This window comes from Arachis ipaensis, chromosome B07, assembly GCF_000816755.2.
Source record: "Arachis ipaensis cultivar K30076 chromosome B07, Araip1.1, whole genome shotgun sequence".
NCBI lineage: Eukaryota > Viridiplantae > Streptophyta > Magnoliopsida > Fabales > Fabaceae > Arachis > Arachis ipaensis.
In genome coordinates, this window is record NC_029791.2 from 97854440 (window position 1) to 97868681 (window position 14242).

The 14242-nt window shown below is 34.1% G+C and overlaps 1 pseudogene; it reads right to left on the reverse strand.

Annotated features, from left to right (window-relative positions):
- Nucleotides 1–14242, reverse strand: part of LOC107609694 — a 43457-nt pseudogene that overhangs the window by 13925 nt on the left and 15290 nt on the right.

Below are 14242 nucleotides of genomic sequence, written 5' to 3' on the forward strand. Positions count from 1 at the left end.
TTAACTATTAAAATAGTTTTTAATAGATAATTTAAAATAATAGAATAAGTCATAATTAAATTAAACTTCAATAATCATAAAATTTTATTTAATTATTTTTGTTAAAAATTTTTGTAAATAATTAATTATTTAATTTTTAAAAATTTAGAATGTTATATAATACCTACTTTACAAAATTTTTTGTCCTCAAAAATTGTTATATTGAAATAAATTTAAACTCTAACTAAAGAAAATAAAGTTCTCGAAAAGAAGTAAAAAAATGTCAAAGATAATATTCGAAAGAGAACAAGTAGGCAATTAGATTTGCAGGCCAATGAAGCTACACCGGAACGATAAGGTTTGGTCGAAAAATAATCAAATCACATTCTAGAAAAATCCAAGGCAAGGATTCCAATAAAGATAATAAAGGAAGAGGTGGCACCAAGTCACATAGCACGAGTAAAGAATATACGTCGAAACGAATCCTTAAAACGTAACTTCTAACGTCCCAAACCCTGTGAATTCGCATAACCTGTTATTTCTATTTTGTCTATGATAATCCATTAGTGTTTCCATATACACAAATCATCAGTATTAAGTTGGCCAGACCTAATACCATGAGAAATGCAATGGTCGACTAATAGCATTAACCAATAAATAGTCATGCATTTAAAACTCAAACTCTTGTCATTAGGACAAGTCCTATTGCATGACAGACACTCAGAGTATGCAGTGAAGCATAATCAGTCCATTCCCAAGACTTTAACAGGAACAAACTGCTTTGATACCATAATGTAACACCCTAACTTTTAGCACCTCATGATCATACTAAAAGTTCGAGCGTTACTTACCTCTATTCCTTTAATTATATACCATGTTTATTTAATATTGAGCCTTTGTGAATACGAACAAAAATTCTTATTAAAAAAACGAAAGGAGACTTTATTTTAAACCAATTAATCACAAAAGTATATATATTCACATAGCTTTAAATCCATAGACTTATTTCGAAGAGTCTCAATTACATGTCCTACCCATCTAAAAACCAAAATAATAAATGATGAGGGGAAAATAAATTCTAACAACTCAACTTGTGAAAATAATCTTCTATGCTCCTATAGCTCCGCACTAAACCTTCGCACCTGTAGCTGAAAGGGGTAGAGATAGGGGATAAAAATTGGGGAGTTCTTAGTAGGGTCGTGGTAGTTAGTTAAGTTCATTTTATTATGTTCTCAGTAAATAACAACAGTCAACAAAGTACAATCCAACTCAGCAATTATAGAACATAGAATCCAATCACGAGCACATACAATCATAGAAAATAAAATTACAAACAAATATGCCCAAACAAGGATGATGCATGTCTAGTCCTATCGCAGGCCATGAGCTCATGTGTCAGTTGCCTACCCACTCCCGACATTACTCGGGCACGAGTTCTAGATATGGCTTTCCAGATGCATACAGTGTGCATATAAGTCTTATGGTTAGGGCGCATACAGTGTGACTTTTAAATGTATTTCAATATGCTTATATCTAGAAAACAGTTCTCAGTGTGTGGGTGTCTCTACTATACATTTGGCACTAAGGCCCAAACAAGGTCGCATCTGCTCTCCTGTGGCAGACCGTCTTTTAAAACTTTCTCTTTATCTTTGCCCTCTGCTCTCCTGTGGCAGAGATCCCTTTAATTAATACATTCTTTCATTCCAATATTTGCTTTCTGCTCTTCTGTGGCAGAGGTTCTTTAATATTCTTTTAATATTTGCTCTCTGCTCTCCTGTGACAGAAGTTCTTTAATATTTTTTTTTCCTTTTTTTTTCTTTCTTCTTTTCTTTCCTATCATTCCATAGTATAAATTATTTTCATATTATTCTCTCACCTCTCCCTAAGTGTTTTATGGAAAAGAATTATCAAGTCCTTTAATTAAGGCTGCATTCTCTAAAACTTTTAAGATTACTCTGCTTGCTCTTCTCATTAATATTACACATTATAATATTCTTACAAAATGATATCTTTGATAAATATTAATTATAATAATGATTTATTTTAATATAAACGAATAATTTTAAAGAAGTATTTAAAATAATATTTATAATCTTCTTTTAAAACTTAGTTTATAAAACCTTATTTTTAAATTGTTATTAATTACTTTCTAAATCACAAACTTTTTAATATTCTGTTTTTAACCTCAATATTTTATAAAATTATATTTGAAATCCTCACTTATTTTTATATTTATAAAAATAATCCTGAACTTCTATAAAATATCAACTTTTAGTCTCGTACTTTATTTATTACCCAAAATACCCGAAACCTTATATAATTACAAATTGTACCTCAATTTTTATATACAAATACAAAGTTATCCTTCAAAAATAAAATATAATTACTAATCTTTCTTTTATACCAAAACCGAAATCCTTAACCCTTTCCTTTCAAAATATTGTATTTTATTCCGTTTTCGAGTCTTTCAGTTACCAATTTTTCTCAGCTTTTAATTTAATCTTTCAACCACCAAATCTCATCAATTGTCTCAAAATACCACATCACAACAGTCCCAAAATCATTAAAACAACCACAGCTGAGTTGTTCTTCATAGCCAAACCAACAAATCACAAGTAACAATAATAATTCAACATAAACTCATTCAAACTCAAACAATAATCAACCAAATCAACATTCATTTATCAAATTCACATTTAATTATTATAAAGTTACTAAACCCTACCTCCGTATGAAATCAAAACAACAAAAATTCTGAAGAAATTTTTTGACTGAGTTGTTGAAAAAAAAAACGTCAGAAATCGTCTCTGCCTCTTTAAACTCCAATTGACTAAACTCAAGAGGGAGAGGAACTACGTTACCATCAACTTCTACCGGACAAAAATAACGCCAATACATAAAAAAAAAATACAAACATTTTTATCGGATTAAACTTTTTATTAAAATTACGGAACTCAAGAAATCAAACTTGGAAGATCAAAAGAGTCACGGTTTCCTCCCTCACCCATGGTCTCTCCTTCTTTCTTTTCCAAGTTCGGTGACAAAATAAAGAGAAGTGAAAATGAAATATAATGATTCATTGATTCTTGATTAAGTGGCGTTGATTTATTAAATGAGAAGACATGTGTCATAAGTATATATACATATATAAAGCATGCAAGCCATGTTTTCATAAACATTCTTCCTTTTGTTTCTTTGATGGCTTCGACCACTTTCNNTTCATAATTAAATTAAATTTTATTAATCAAAAAATTTTATTTAATTATTTTTATTAAAAATAATTTTTTTAAATAACTAATTATTTAATTTTAAAAAATCTAAGATGATATAGCCTCAATTTTCTCCAAAATAAATTTAAAGTCTGATTATCATTATGAATATCTTGTCATTGAATTGGATATAATTATTATGAATATCTTGTCATGCTTTTTAGGTTGACCAATGCTCTTGCAGTATTCATAAATTATATGAATAGAATATGTAGACTATATTTGCATTAGTTTGTAGTAGTCTTTAAAGATGATATTCTTGTCTAGGTGCGCATGGGGCGGGTGAAACCGAGTTTGAGGTGACCCAGATCTGACCCGAAATATATACTGGGCCTATTTATTAGACTTGAACCCGACTCTAGACCCGATGAAATCTATACATTTTCGGACCACGATTATACCGGATAAAAACTGGGTCGTTTACATTGCATTACCTTGATACTTTCTTATAAGCTAGCATGTAAAAATATTCAAATTTTCAAAAATCCAACCATTATTTGACATGGTAAAATTCATTTAGAAAAATATAACAAGAACTAACTCTTCTCTAAAATTAAAGCATAACCATAATCAATACTAATATTATCTAATAACACCAAATATTTAAATCAATACAAATAACATAATATTATGCATTAGTCTAAAATCATATGCATTTTAAACATAAAATATTAACTTATAGTCTTATAATAACTAATAACACAAAATATTAAGGTTTACAATACTTAAATTCCACGTAAGAATAGCCATCATTCATTACTAATAACACAAAATATTAATTGTGTATAATGACCAGGCTACCAGGCCGAGTTCGGGTGACCCGAACCATGGTCCGGACCCGACCCGAAATAATAACCGAGTCTATTTTTGAGACCCTTACCCGACCCTAAACCCGGTGAAATCACACCAAATTAACCCCTAAAGTGTTCGGAACCGGGTCGGGTCTTCGAGCTGGGCCGGGCCATGCCATGCACACCCCTATTATCTGTTGTAAAACTGAAAAAGAACATGAACAACATCTTACAATTATGTTATAGATTCTAGAGGAGACACAATTGTATGCTAAGCTTGAAAAGAGTGAGTTTTGGTTGAATGAGGTCAAGTTCTTAGGTTATATGATTACCAAAAGTGGGGTAACAATTGATCCGAATAAAGTTGAAGCAGTGTTACATTGGAAAAAAGTCAAAAAACCAATGTTTATAACTGATATTAGGAGTTTTCTAGAGTTAGTAGGGTATTATAGGTGATTCATTAAAGGATTTCCTCAACTAGCTTTATCTTTGACTAGCTTTATCTTTGACTAGGTTGACTAGATAAAACTAACCTTTTTTATGAGGTGAAAGTCGTGGAGCTAGCTTTCAGGAGTTGAAACGTAGGCTTACATCCATTCCTATCTTAATAATTCCCAGTCCTCAGCAAAGTTCTGTAGTGTATTGTGATACGTCTAAGAAAGGTTTAAGATGTATCCTAATGCAACAAAAAAGGGTTGTAGCCTATGCTTTTCGGCATCTTAGATCCCATAAGGAAAACTATTTAACCCACGACCTAGAACTAGAAGTAATAGTGTTTGCATTAAGAATTTGGGGACATTTCTTGTATGGAGTAAAGTTTATGGTGTATAGAGACCATAAAAGTTTAAAATATTTATTTGATGAAAAGAAAATGAACACGAGTCAAAGAAGATGGAAAGAGTTTCTAAAAAATTATGATTTTGAACTTAAATATTATGTTGGAAAAGCTAATGCAGTAGCTAATGCTTTAAGTAGAAAATCTTTACACATGCCTTCAATGATAATAGAGGAGTATAAGTTATTGAAGGAATCTAGAAACCTAAAATTTTCGGTGTCATTATAACCTCATTGCTTATATGCTAGCAAAGTTAAAATTGAGTCTAATCTTAGGGAACAAGTGAGACTAACTCGAGAATAATCAATTTCCTTTCTCCCTCAAGATTAAGCTTTCAAGAAAAAATATTGATCATTTCAATATAGATGACAAGGATATTGTGTTGTATGAAGGGAGATTATGTGTACTTGACATGAAGAGTTAAAAAATTAGATTTTATCAGAAGCACACTACAGCAGGTTTACCATGCATCCTGGTGAAACCAAGATGTACCATGATCTAAAAGGTTCAGATAGAACACCAAAAGTTAGTAGGATTACTTCAGCCTCTAGAGATCCCAAAATGAAAGTGCAATAGTATATCCATGGACTTTGTTGTAAGATTACCTAAGACATCTTTTGGCTACGATGCTGTGCGAATAATAGTCGACAGGTTAACCAAATCTACCCACATTCTGCCAATAAGGATTAGTTGGCCACTGAAAATTCGCAAGTGAATATAGAAAAGGGGTAGAATCAAGGAATCACTTTTAATGCTAAAAATCAATTGCGCAAAAATCTGATTTCATGAGATAAAATATGTTTTTGTCTCGTGCTTAGTAGAACATAATATGAAGAGAGTAGAAGGAAACAAGAATAAGACCACGATATATCCTAGTTCGGTCACAAAGTGCAATGTGACCTATGTTCAGTCTTTACCACAACTATGATAAAATTTCACTATGATCAGATTGAACTACAACCGCTAATACTAAGAGAGTCACTTTTGTAAAAATTCCTAGGCAATCTCAAACTTAGTCACTCACCTAGATGCTAACCCAACCCATTTAAGGAGAATCAAGTGCAATCAATCCTAGTACACTTATCTCGAAATCAGACCTTCAAACAAAATTTAATTGGCTTTTGTATTCACACTTTTCTTTGCCTTTTGTATCACTTCAATGAAAGGCGTAACTCTAGACAAAGATAAAACAAGAACACATGTAAAAAAGGAATGATGATTGTGTGTTTCAAATCAGATGTAATTCTCAAGCCCGTCTGTTCTTTACATCCAATCACCTGAGCTTCCTTCATGTAGGAGAAATTTTTTTTTTGCTTTGACTAGCCGTTGCACACCTCAGGGCACCCAACCGAGGACAATCAGTGAGGAAGCCTTCCTTTTTGTGTTCTCTAAACTTATGGCAATAAATCAGATGTGCAGTACGTTAATAAGAAGGGAAAGGATATTTTCTTCATTGAATTGAAATGTGCAGCAGCTGTCCTAGTTTTTTTCTTTAAAAAGCATTTATAGCTCCTTTGATTTGCAATGTCTTTCCTATCTTGATATGAATCTCCTTGATTGATTCCTACAATATTTAATCATAAAGTTATTTATAATAGGAAATAATTAAGTATGTTTGTCATCAAAAGGTACAACTTAAATCTTGAATCAACAATCTCTCCCTTGATGACAAACATAATTAAACTTAAAAGAATATAGCGAGACTTCCTTGAAATTCATTGTGCTCCCCCTGTTTATGAGCACTTATCAATCAAGAGTAATAGTCCAAGGAACATGAACATCATACTAAACAGCAAGCATAGAGCTAATGCTAAATAAAGTAATCTAATACAGCATTCGGAGATAATTACCAAAAAAAAAATGTCAAGAAGAAGATAGAGAACATAGGCAACAGTATTAGCCAAAGAACATAACAAGCTAGAATTAACAATAACATAACCAAAGAACCAGCAAAAAACAACCAACAGTTTAACCTATACACTTTACTTTCTCCCCCTTTGTCATCAAGGGAGGAGACTAAAAAGAACCTGCAGCAGGAAGAAGTCTAAGAAAAAAATAAAAAAAGTGGTCGTAAGTCATTTTAGTTATCCAAAAGAACAGAAAATGAGATATAAAGAAACAAATCTCATAAAAGGTAAACAGTAGCAGCAACAGTGAAATATCCACTAGGCATCAGACTCAGATCCCCCATCTGAACCTCCTTCTTCCTCTTCTTCGACCTCCGAGAAGTAAGAAAAGTCGTTGAGCTCCTTAAAATACTACTCCACGACGCCGATACGTTGCTTTGACATTCGAATCTTCAACTCTAGATCAGCTTCAACTCGGCGTTGCATCTTAGTGCGTGTAAGCATCAAGTCTGTGAGGATAGACACCTCATGGAGCACATCCTTTACAATGCTAGAGAGAATTTTAATCTTGTTTCCCGGGGTCCTCTTTTTTCGATCTGTGGGTGAGTCTGGTACCTAGAAGTCTTTCGGAAGTTCAGTGGGTTGACCTCTTATGTTTCTTTTTACGCCACGACCTCCTTTCAAGAATGAATTATGGATTTTGATATTTTCAGCTAATAAATCAACATTATGAAATGCAAATATTTTTGAAAGAAATAGACCATAAGGTAAGCCAGCATTTTTCTCACTCTTCACACACTCATACATATGTCTCATCATGAGATATGCTAAGGAGATTAGAATCCCTTGATGAGTGCATACGTGACCAGAGTGTCACACAAGGTTATCCGATGTAAAAATTCACTTTGAGAAAGTATGAAATGTGTGGCAATGCGATGGAGTTGTGCATTAATGGGGCCAAGGGCTTGGTGTGTAGGAGTGAGGCCAAAGAAAAGAGAAACCTGGTTACATATAATGCGGACGGTAGTGCTGAGGCTAATGTTCAAATCAGAAACCCATTTTTCAAAAGTAAAAACGTTGATTCCAGAGTCTCAAGAACCCAGAGCTTCCCAATGCAATGTTTATCTAAAATAATTACTTGACCTTTGATATATGAAATAATTCGAGCATCTTGATAAGTCATATTGGCATAAAATTGCCTTACCAAGTCAGGGTATACCTTGTCACAAATTTCAAATGGAGCCTGGAGGTACCCATCCTTGGCGTTCAAAAATATGAACGAAATCCAGGCCCTTTTCAGTCGAAGATTCAAGAGAAATTAGTTTGGGGGAAACCATGGTTCGAGCAACAATGTTTTTGTGAAAAAAAAAAAAAAAACCAATTTGTCATATTTAAAAACTTTTTGGAATCAAAGTTTACTTTTGAAAGCTTGATAAACTTAGATTTGAAAGAATTTGGGTCATGCAACTTGGGTTCAGAGATGGGATGAAGAGAGAAGCCAGAGTCCATACCACGAGATTTGGGTGGAGGAGGTGGAGTGCCTTCATGGGTTTCCTTTTACTCAACAAGTGGTCACTTTCCATGTAAAGAACTAGGGCGCGATGCACTCAGTTCAGGTGTGGCAGCAGCAGAATGGCGAGTGGAAGATTTGGTGCGTGCCATGGATGCTGCAAGAGGTTGAGAAACGGGTTGAGAATAGGAAGGGGTGTATTGTCAACAGCAATGGGAGAGAATGGAGCTCGAGATGTTTGAGGGTTTAGATGAGAGTGATAACCTCCTTTTCTAATGACGATCTTTCTTATTGGCATTGTGACTCAGCACAAGACATAGTAATATGTGTGAGAGAAAAAGCATTTTAATGCTGAAAAGAGCAGTTATGAAAAGATTTAAAGGAGATAAAAGAGTTTTTTATAACGTATGCAATAAATTGAAAACCTTGAGAATATGAAAATATTTTTGAAATAATTTAAAAAAAAATTAGAAAAGATTTTAAAATCAAACTAAGTAATGCACGAAATAAATTGAAGAAAATCAATTTCAAATCACTATCAGGCCTACTATACATACAAATTTTTTTGAGTTCGGTTCCGTTATGTTACCAACAGCATATCTGCCAACTTCTGCCAACTCTTATTTATAATTGTGTTTTATGAAAGTGTGTTCGTGAATGTGTCTAATAAAAATGTCTTTTTTATAGCTGTGTTTAATAGAAGTGTCTTTATAGATATATTTTCTGGATGTGTCTTTTTATATATATATTTAAAATATATTAATTATTAGACACATCTACAAACACACTTCTATAAAACACAATTATAAATAAGAGTTGGGCAGAAGTTGGCAGATAATATGTTGGTACCATATACTTTTCCTTTTGAGTTATAAATTCTACAAGTTAGCCAAAATCCAACAAAAACGATGCGCACCACACTCCCTACACTCGAACGTAAAAACCACGCGCCTTACTCAACTGTTTCGTTTTTCCAAAGCACGCTCATTATGAAAGACTCTTCCTCTTCTTCCTCAATCAATACCCAAACCCTGGAGATTCAAGCCATGTTCGAAACCAAACAAAGATCTGAAGAAACTGTCCAACTCCTCGCGAAAAGTAGAAGAAATCGAGAAGAAAACATACAAATCTCCATCAAAAAACACCAAAAAGAACGAACAAACATTATTTAAGGTACTGTTTCATTTTTCTTCTAGGTTTTTCACATTTCTGTTTCTGATTTCGAAATCGAAGCACTATATCGTCGTATTTCTCTCTCTGTTTCACTGTTCTTGGTTTAGATCTCATATTACTCTTCTGATGAAACTCTTCAAGTCGTTTACGCTATTTTACGTACTTCTAGTGAAATAATTTTTAGGTGTATACATATAAACTCTGGTTTGTGCATGTTTGGATGTTTTTTAAGTATGTTTGTATACATATAAATTCTATATGGTGCATTTCTGGGTGTATATGTCGGACTTTGAATGTGACTGGTGCTTCTAGTAGCATTTTGAACTTAAATATCATTCTGAACTCATATAATGTCATTTTATGCATGTTTGGTTGAGTTGAATATGATTTTGAACTCATTTAATTTCGTTTAATTCAAAAAAGAAAATGGGTGTATGTGGCTGGTATTTGGGTGTACGTGACTGATTTTTAGGTGTATGTCTTTGGTATTTGGGTGCATTTTTTATCTATTGACAATATTTCTTTTTCCTTGCAGTAAAAATGACAACCAAAAACCAAGGTGAAAAAAATACAATGTAAGCGCATATATATATATATATATATATATATATATATATATATATATATATATATATATATATATCTTAGAACAAGTCAATTTTTCCTAATACAAATATAGGTTATTTAAATGACTCTAATTTTACTTTGTTTACAGCAAACCAAAGACTTGAAGTGTGCCACCAGACTATTGAGTGAAAAATTTGAAAAGATGAGCAAGCCAAAGAAAGAGATCGTTCGTGAATTAGGTTTTGGTGGACTCATGCACATCCTGCCAATGAATGTGCCTCACAAACTATTAAAGGAGTTGGCTAACTCCTTTAAATTGGGCAAAAATACATTGGAAACAAGCTATGGTTCCTTTAAAGTTAAACCCAAAATAATAGGGGCTGCCCTTGGCCTCAATGCATCAAGTAACTGATTAAAGAAAACCTCTATAGTTCCATTCTTTGTAATATATTCTTCGTAATATCTTATTCTGATCTCATGTAATCAAGTAATAAAGTTAGGTGCATATGAGTGATATTTGGGTGCATATGAGTGATATTTGGGTGCATTTCAAGTAATAAATTATTTTCTTTTTTGTAGGAGATCTATTTCCTGATAAAGTGAGTTATAAGAATCTTTTTGAAGAGAACAAACTGATTTTTAGAAGGTTCCAGGGCAACACTCTAAAGAAGCTGACCGATGACACGATGAGTATCGGTGTTGAAAACGAACAAGATCGGCTGATGTTCAAGAGGATTTTCATCCTCTATATTCAGATGGCGTTCTTGTTGCTAACTACAATAACCAAAATATCTCCCGTGCATATAGCTCCAATTTTTGAGATGGAGAAAATAACGGAGGGCAACTGGGGAGCCCATGTGCTGAATTTCATCATCAAAGGCATAACAGATTACCGTCTGAAAAGAAAAAAAATCAATCGACGGATACCTCTATGCCTTGATGATAATCTATTTCCATCTAAAAAAAACAAGGACAAGAAAAGAGAAGAAAACCCTGAACTGCCCTGGGTTAGCAACTGGAATTGAGAGCAGTTAGTTGCAAAGATGAGAGCAGAAATAGACGGACATATGGTAAGCGAACAGAATACCTTCTCTAATTTGGGTGTGTTTTATTTATGTAGATGCTGTAAACTAACATTTCTACTGTTGCAGAGCATCATCAAGATGGCAGAAACAAAAAAGAAATTGAAAGAAATGAAAAAAAAGAAAAGAAAGAAGAAAAGAAAAAAACAAAAAAAGAAGCCAAGTTCATCGACTGAGAGTGATACATCAGAGACTGATGTTGATTTTTCCTTTGAGTCTGAGTCAGAAGAAGACTCAGAGGAACCTAAAAGGAAATAACCCAAAAGGACGGCCAAAAAGGAAGTAATATTTTTGGGTCTATTATATCAGTTTTAGGGTATTTTTTCTTAATAATTGTTTGCTTTCCAAAATGGAATCCAGAAAGAGGAAGCAGATTTTAGAGGATTCCAATTCAGAAAGTAAAAGTGAACCTAATGATGAGTAAGATTCTGAAATTACCATCACTTTCTTTCTTATTTCTATCAAAATTTAATGTATTAACAGAGGATTTCTCATTTAATTTCAAGAGTGAAGAATCGTTGCCAATTAAAAAATAAAAATTAAAGAAAAAAATTCACACTCCCACCAAAAAGTATGCACTGCTTTCGAGAGTATCTCATAATCAATATTGTTGTATTTGTCTGATTTATAATTTTTTTTATTTTCAGGACGCAATCCAAAAAAGAAAGAACATAATTGAGGATTCATCTTCAGAAGAAGAAATTCATTCCTATGATGGGTAAGATACTTTCTAAAGCTATCTTACACTCTGTAATCAAAACTATATTTTGTTAACATATACTTTTGAATGTACTGTCAGAATTGAAATTGGAACTGAAATAATAGAAGAATTTTTAAGACAATCAAAAAAGAAGAAAACAAATGAAGAGGCTGTTACACAAGGGTATGTTGAATTTGGGTGTATATTACCTTTTTTAAGGTGTTTTGGTTGCTGATTATTATTCTTCCTTTAATTGATAGAATTTTGATATCCTGATATAACTAAATAGTATTTTTAATGAATGATATTTATTCTATACTTAGAATGGCGGAAGTAAACTTAGCAAACGAGATTGATCCTTTGTCTCAAGGACAGACGGATTAAAGCAGTGTAAACAAACCTTCGAATTGCATGTAATTTCTTTTTCTAATACCATTTTCTAAATTCTTTTGTTACCATATTCTTCTAATCCTATATATATATATATATATAGATCAAAGAGCCCTTTAATGTTTTATTCAAGAAAAAAAAAGGCAGGAAAAAAAAAACAAAAATCTGCAACTACGTAAGTTCTAAAAAAAGAAAAGAGCCTTTCCAGGTGTATATGGCTATTATTTGGGTGCATTGTCTTCTTATTTGGGTGGATTTCAGGTTGAGCCGGGAAGAAGAATCGGTGACTAACCCAGCTCAACAACAAATGATCGTTTTTCAACCGCCCTCTCAACCGCTTAATATGTAAGTTTTATAACTAAATTTCAATCTTCTAATAATCTATTTTAAAGGGCTTTCTTAACATTTTATTTTTGTCTTATTTAGAGTTTCAATTCAACTATGCCTGCCTTCATTCCAGACAACATCAGTAAGCCCTGTGCCACCATTTGAACCATCACCCGCAACAGAGAGGTGAGGAAAAATATTCGGGTGCATTTTGTTATTGTTTGGGTATAATGTTTTCTTATTTGGGTGTTATTATTGGAAATTGGGATGAGGAAGGATGTATGACATGATATTGTGTTTGTCCTTTAGCCATTTGGTTGAGAAGTGTTAAAATGGTTGGATGTGGTTTTGGAAATTTTGGTAAAGGGTCAATATGTGAGTTGAGGATGGCTTGTTATTGATTTTGGTACATTTTGAATAATTTCAAAGAGAAGGGTTGAAATTGGCATGTTTTGATTGATTTTGAAAAGAGTTGAAAGTGGCTTGTTTTGAAAATGGCACTTTGTGGTTTTGTATGAAAACATGGTTTTTGGGCATACTTTGACGGGACATAACTTGGACTACGGATCTTTGATTTGTGCCAAATCTGTTTAGAAATGAAATTGGATCCGGGATATCCATGCCGTTCGAAGAACGGGTGAAAAACGATTTAAAATGAGTAAGTTATGTCCGTCGGAAGATTGGGGGTTGAATCTGTGAATTCTGCAGTTTTTAATTTAGAAAATTTTTAGCAGAATGACCCCCCGCACGTAGGCGCACTTGGTGCGTAAGCGCCGTTCTTCCAGGAAGCGCCATCCACGCGTGCGCGTGATATGCGCGGGCGCGCCGAATGTGCTGCACCCAATGCCCAGCCATTTTCCCGAGAGTTGTGCCAAAGTTGTGCCAGTTTTGTGCCTGGGGCGCAAGAGTACCCACGCGTATGCGTGGCTAACGCGTGTGCGTCGTTTGGCTAATTTTCAATCCGCGCATTCGCGCGTATGACGCTTGCGCGTCGATGAGTTTTAAGGCCATCCACGCATGCGCGTGGAGTGCGCGTACGCGTGGACCTGTTTTCATCCCAAAGTTGATTTTTGAGTTTTAAAAGCCAAATTTCATACTTCTAAGCCTCCGATCTCACCACGTATGTCTTAAATCATTATGATATGCCTAGCATGAGAAAAAAGGGCTAGTGAATGTGGTAACTTGCGAGTGAAGCAAGGGGAAAAATGAATGATCATTGAGGATCAAAGATGATTATGTGAGATGCGGAGGATGGCGGTGGAAGTGCTTGTTTTGCCATGGGACGAAGGGCCGTAATTGTTAATGAATTGGCTGGTTATGGATTTAACCGTGAGCCGGATGGCTAGATTATTGCCGTGTTACGGCGGAGCCATGATTATGGCTAAGTATAAATGCATATATGCTGTTGAATGAATTGTGAATGTTTGCACTTCCACCATCGGAGATGAGGGTTTCCCTGGGTAGTAGCAGTGGCTAGCCACCACGTGCTCCAGGTTGAGACTCGAAGCTCTGTTAACCCAATGTCGTAAGTGTGGCCAGGCACTGTAAAAGGCCCGGATGAGCTCGCCCCCATAAATATTCACCAGTGATGGTGATGGATAAATATTCACCAGTGAGGGTGATGGATATGGATCATGATTATGATCAAGTTATGACGAGTATAACTCGAGTTGGGGATGCGCGACAGAGGGTCAGTCCAATGGTTAGCTACCAGGACTTGTCGGGTTGGCTCTATAACCGACAGATGATATCATCAGCCACTAGGGACAGGC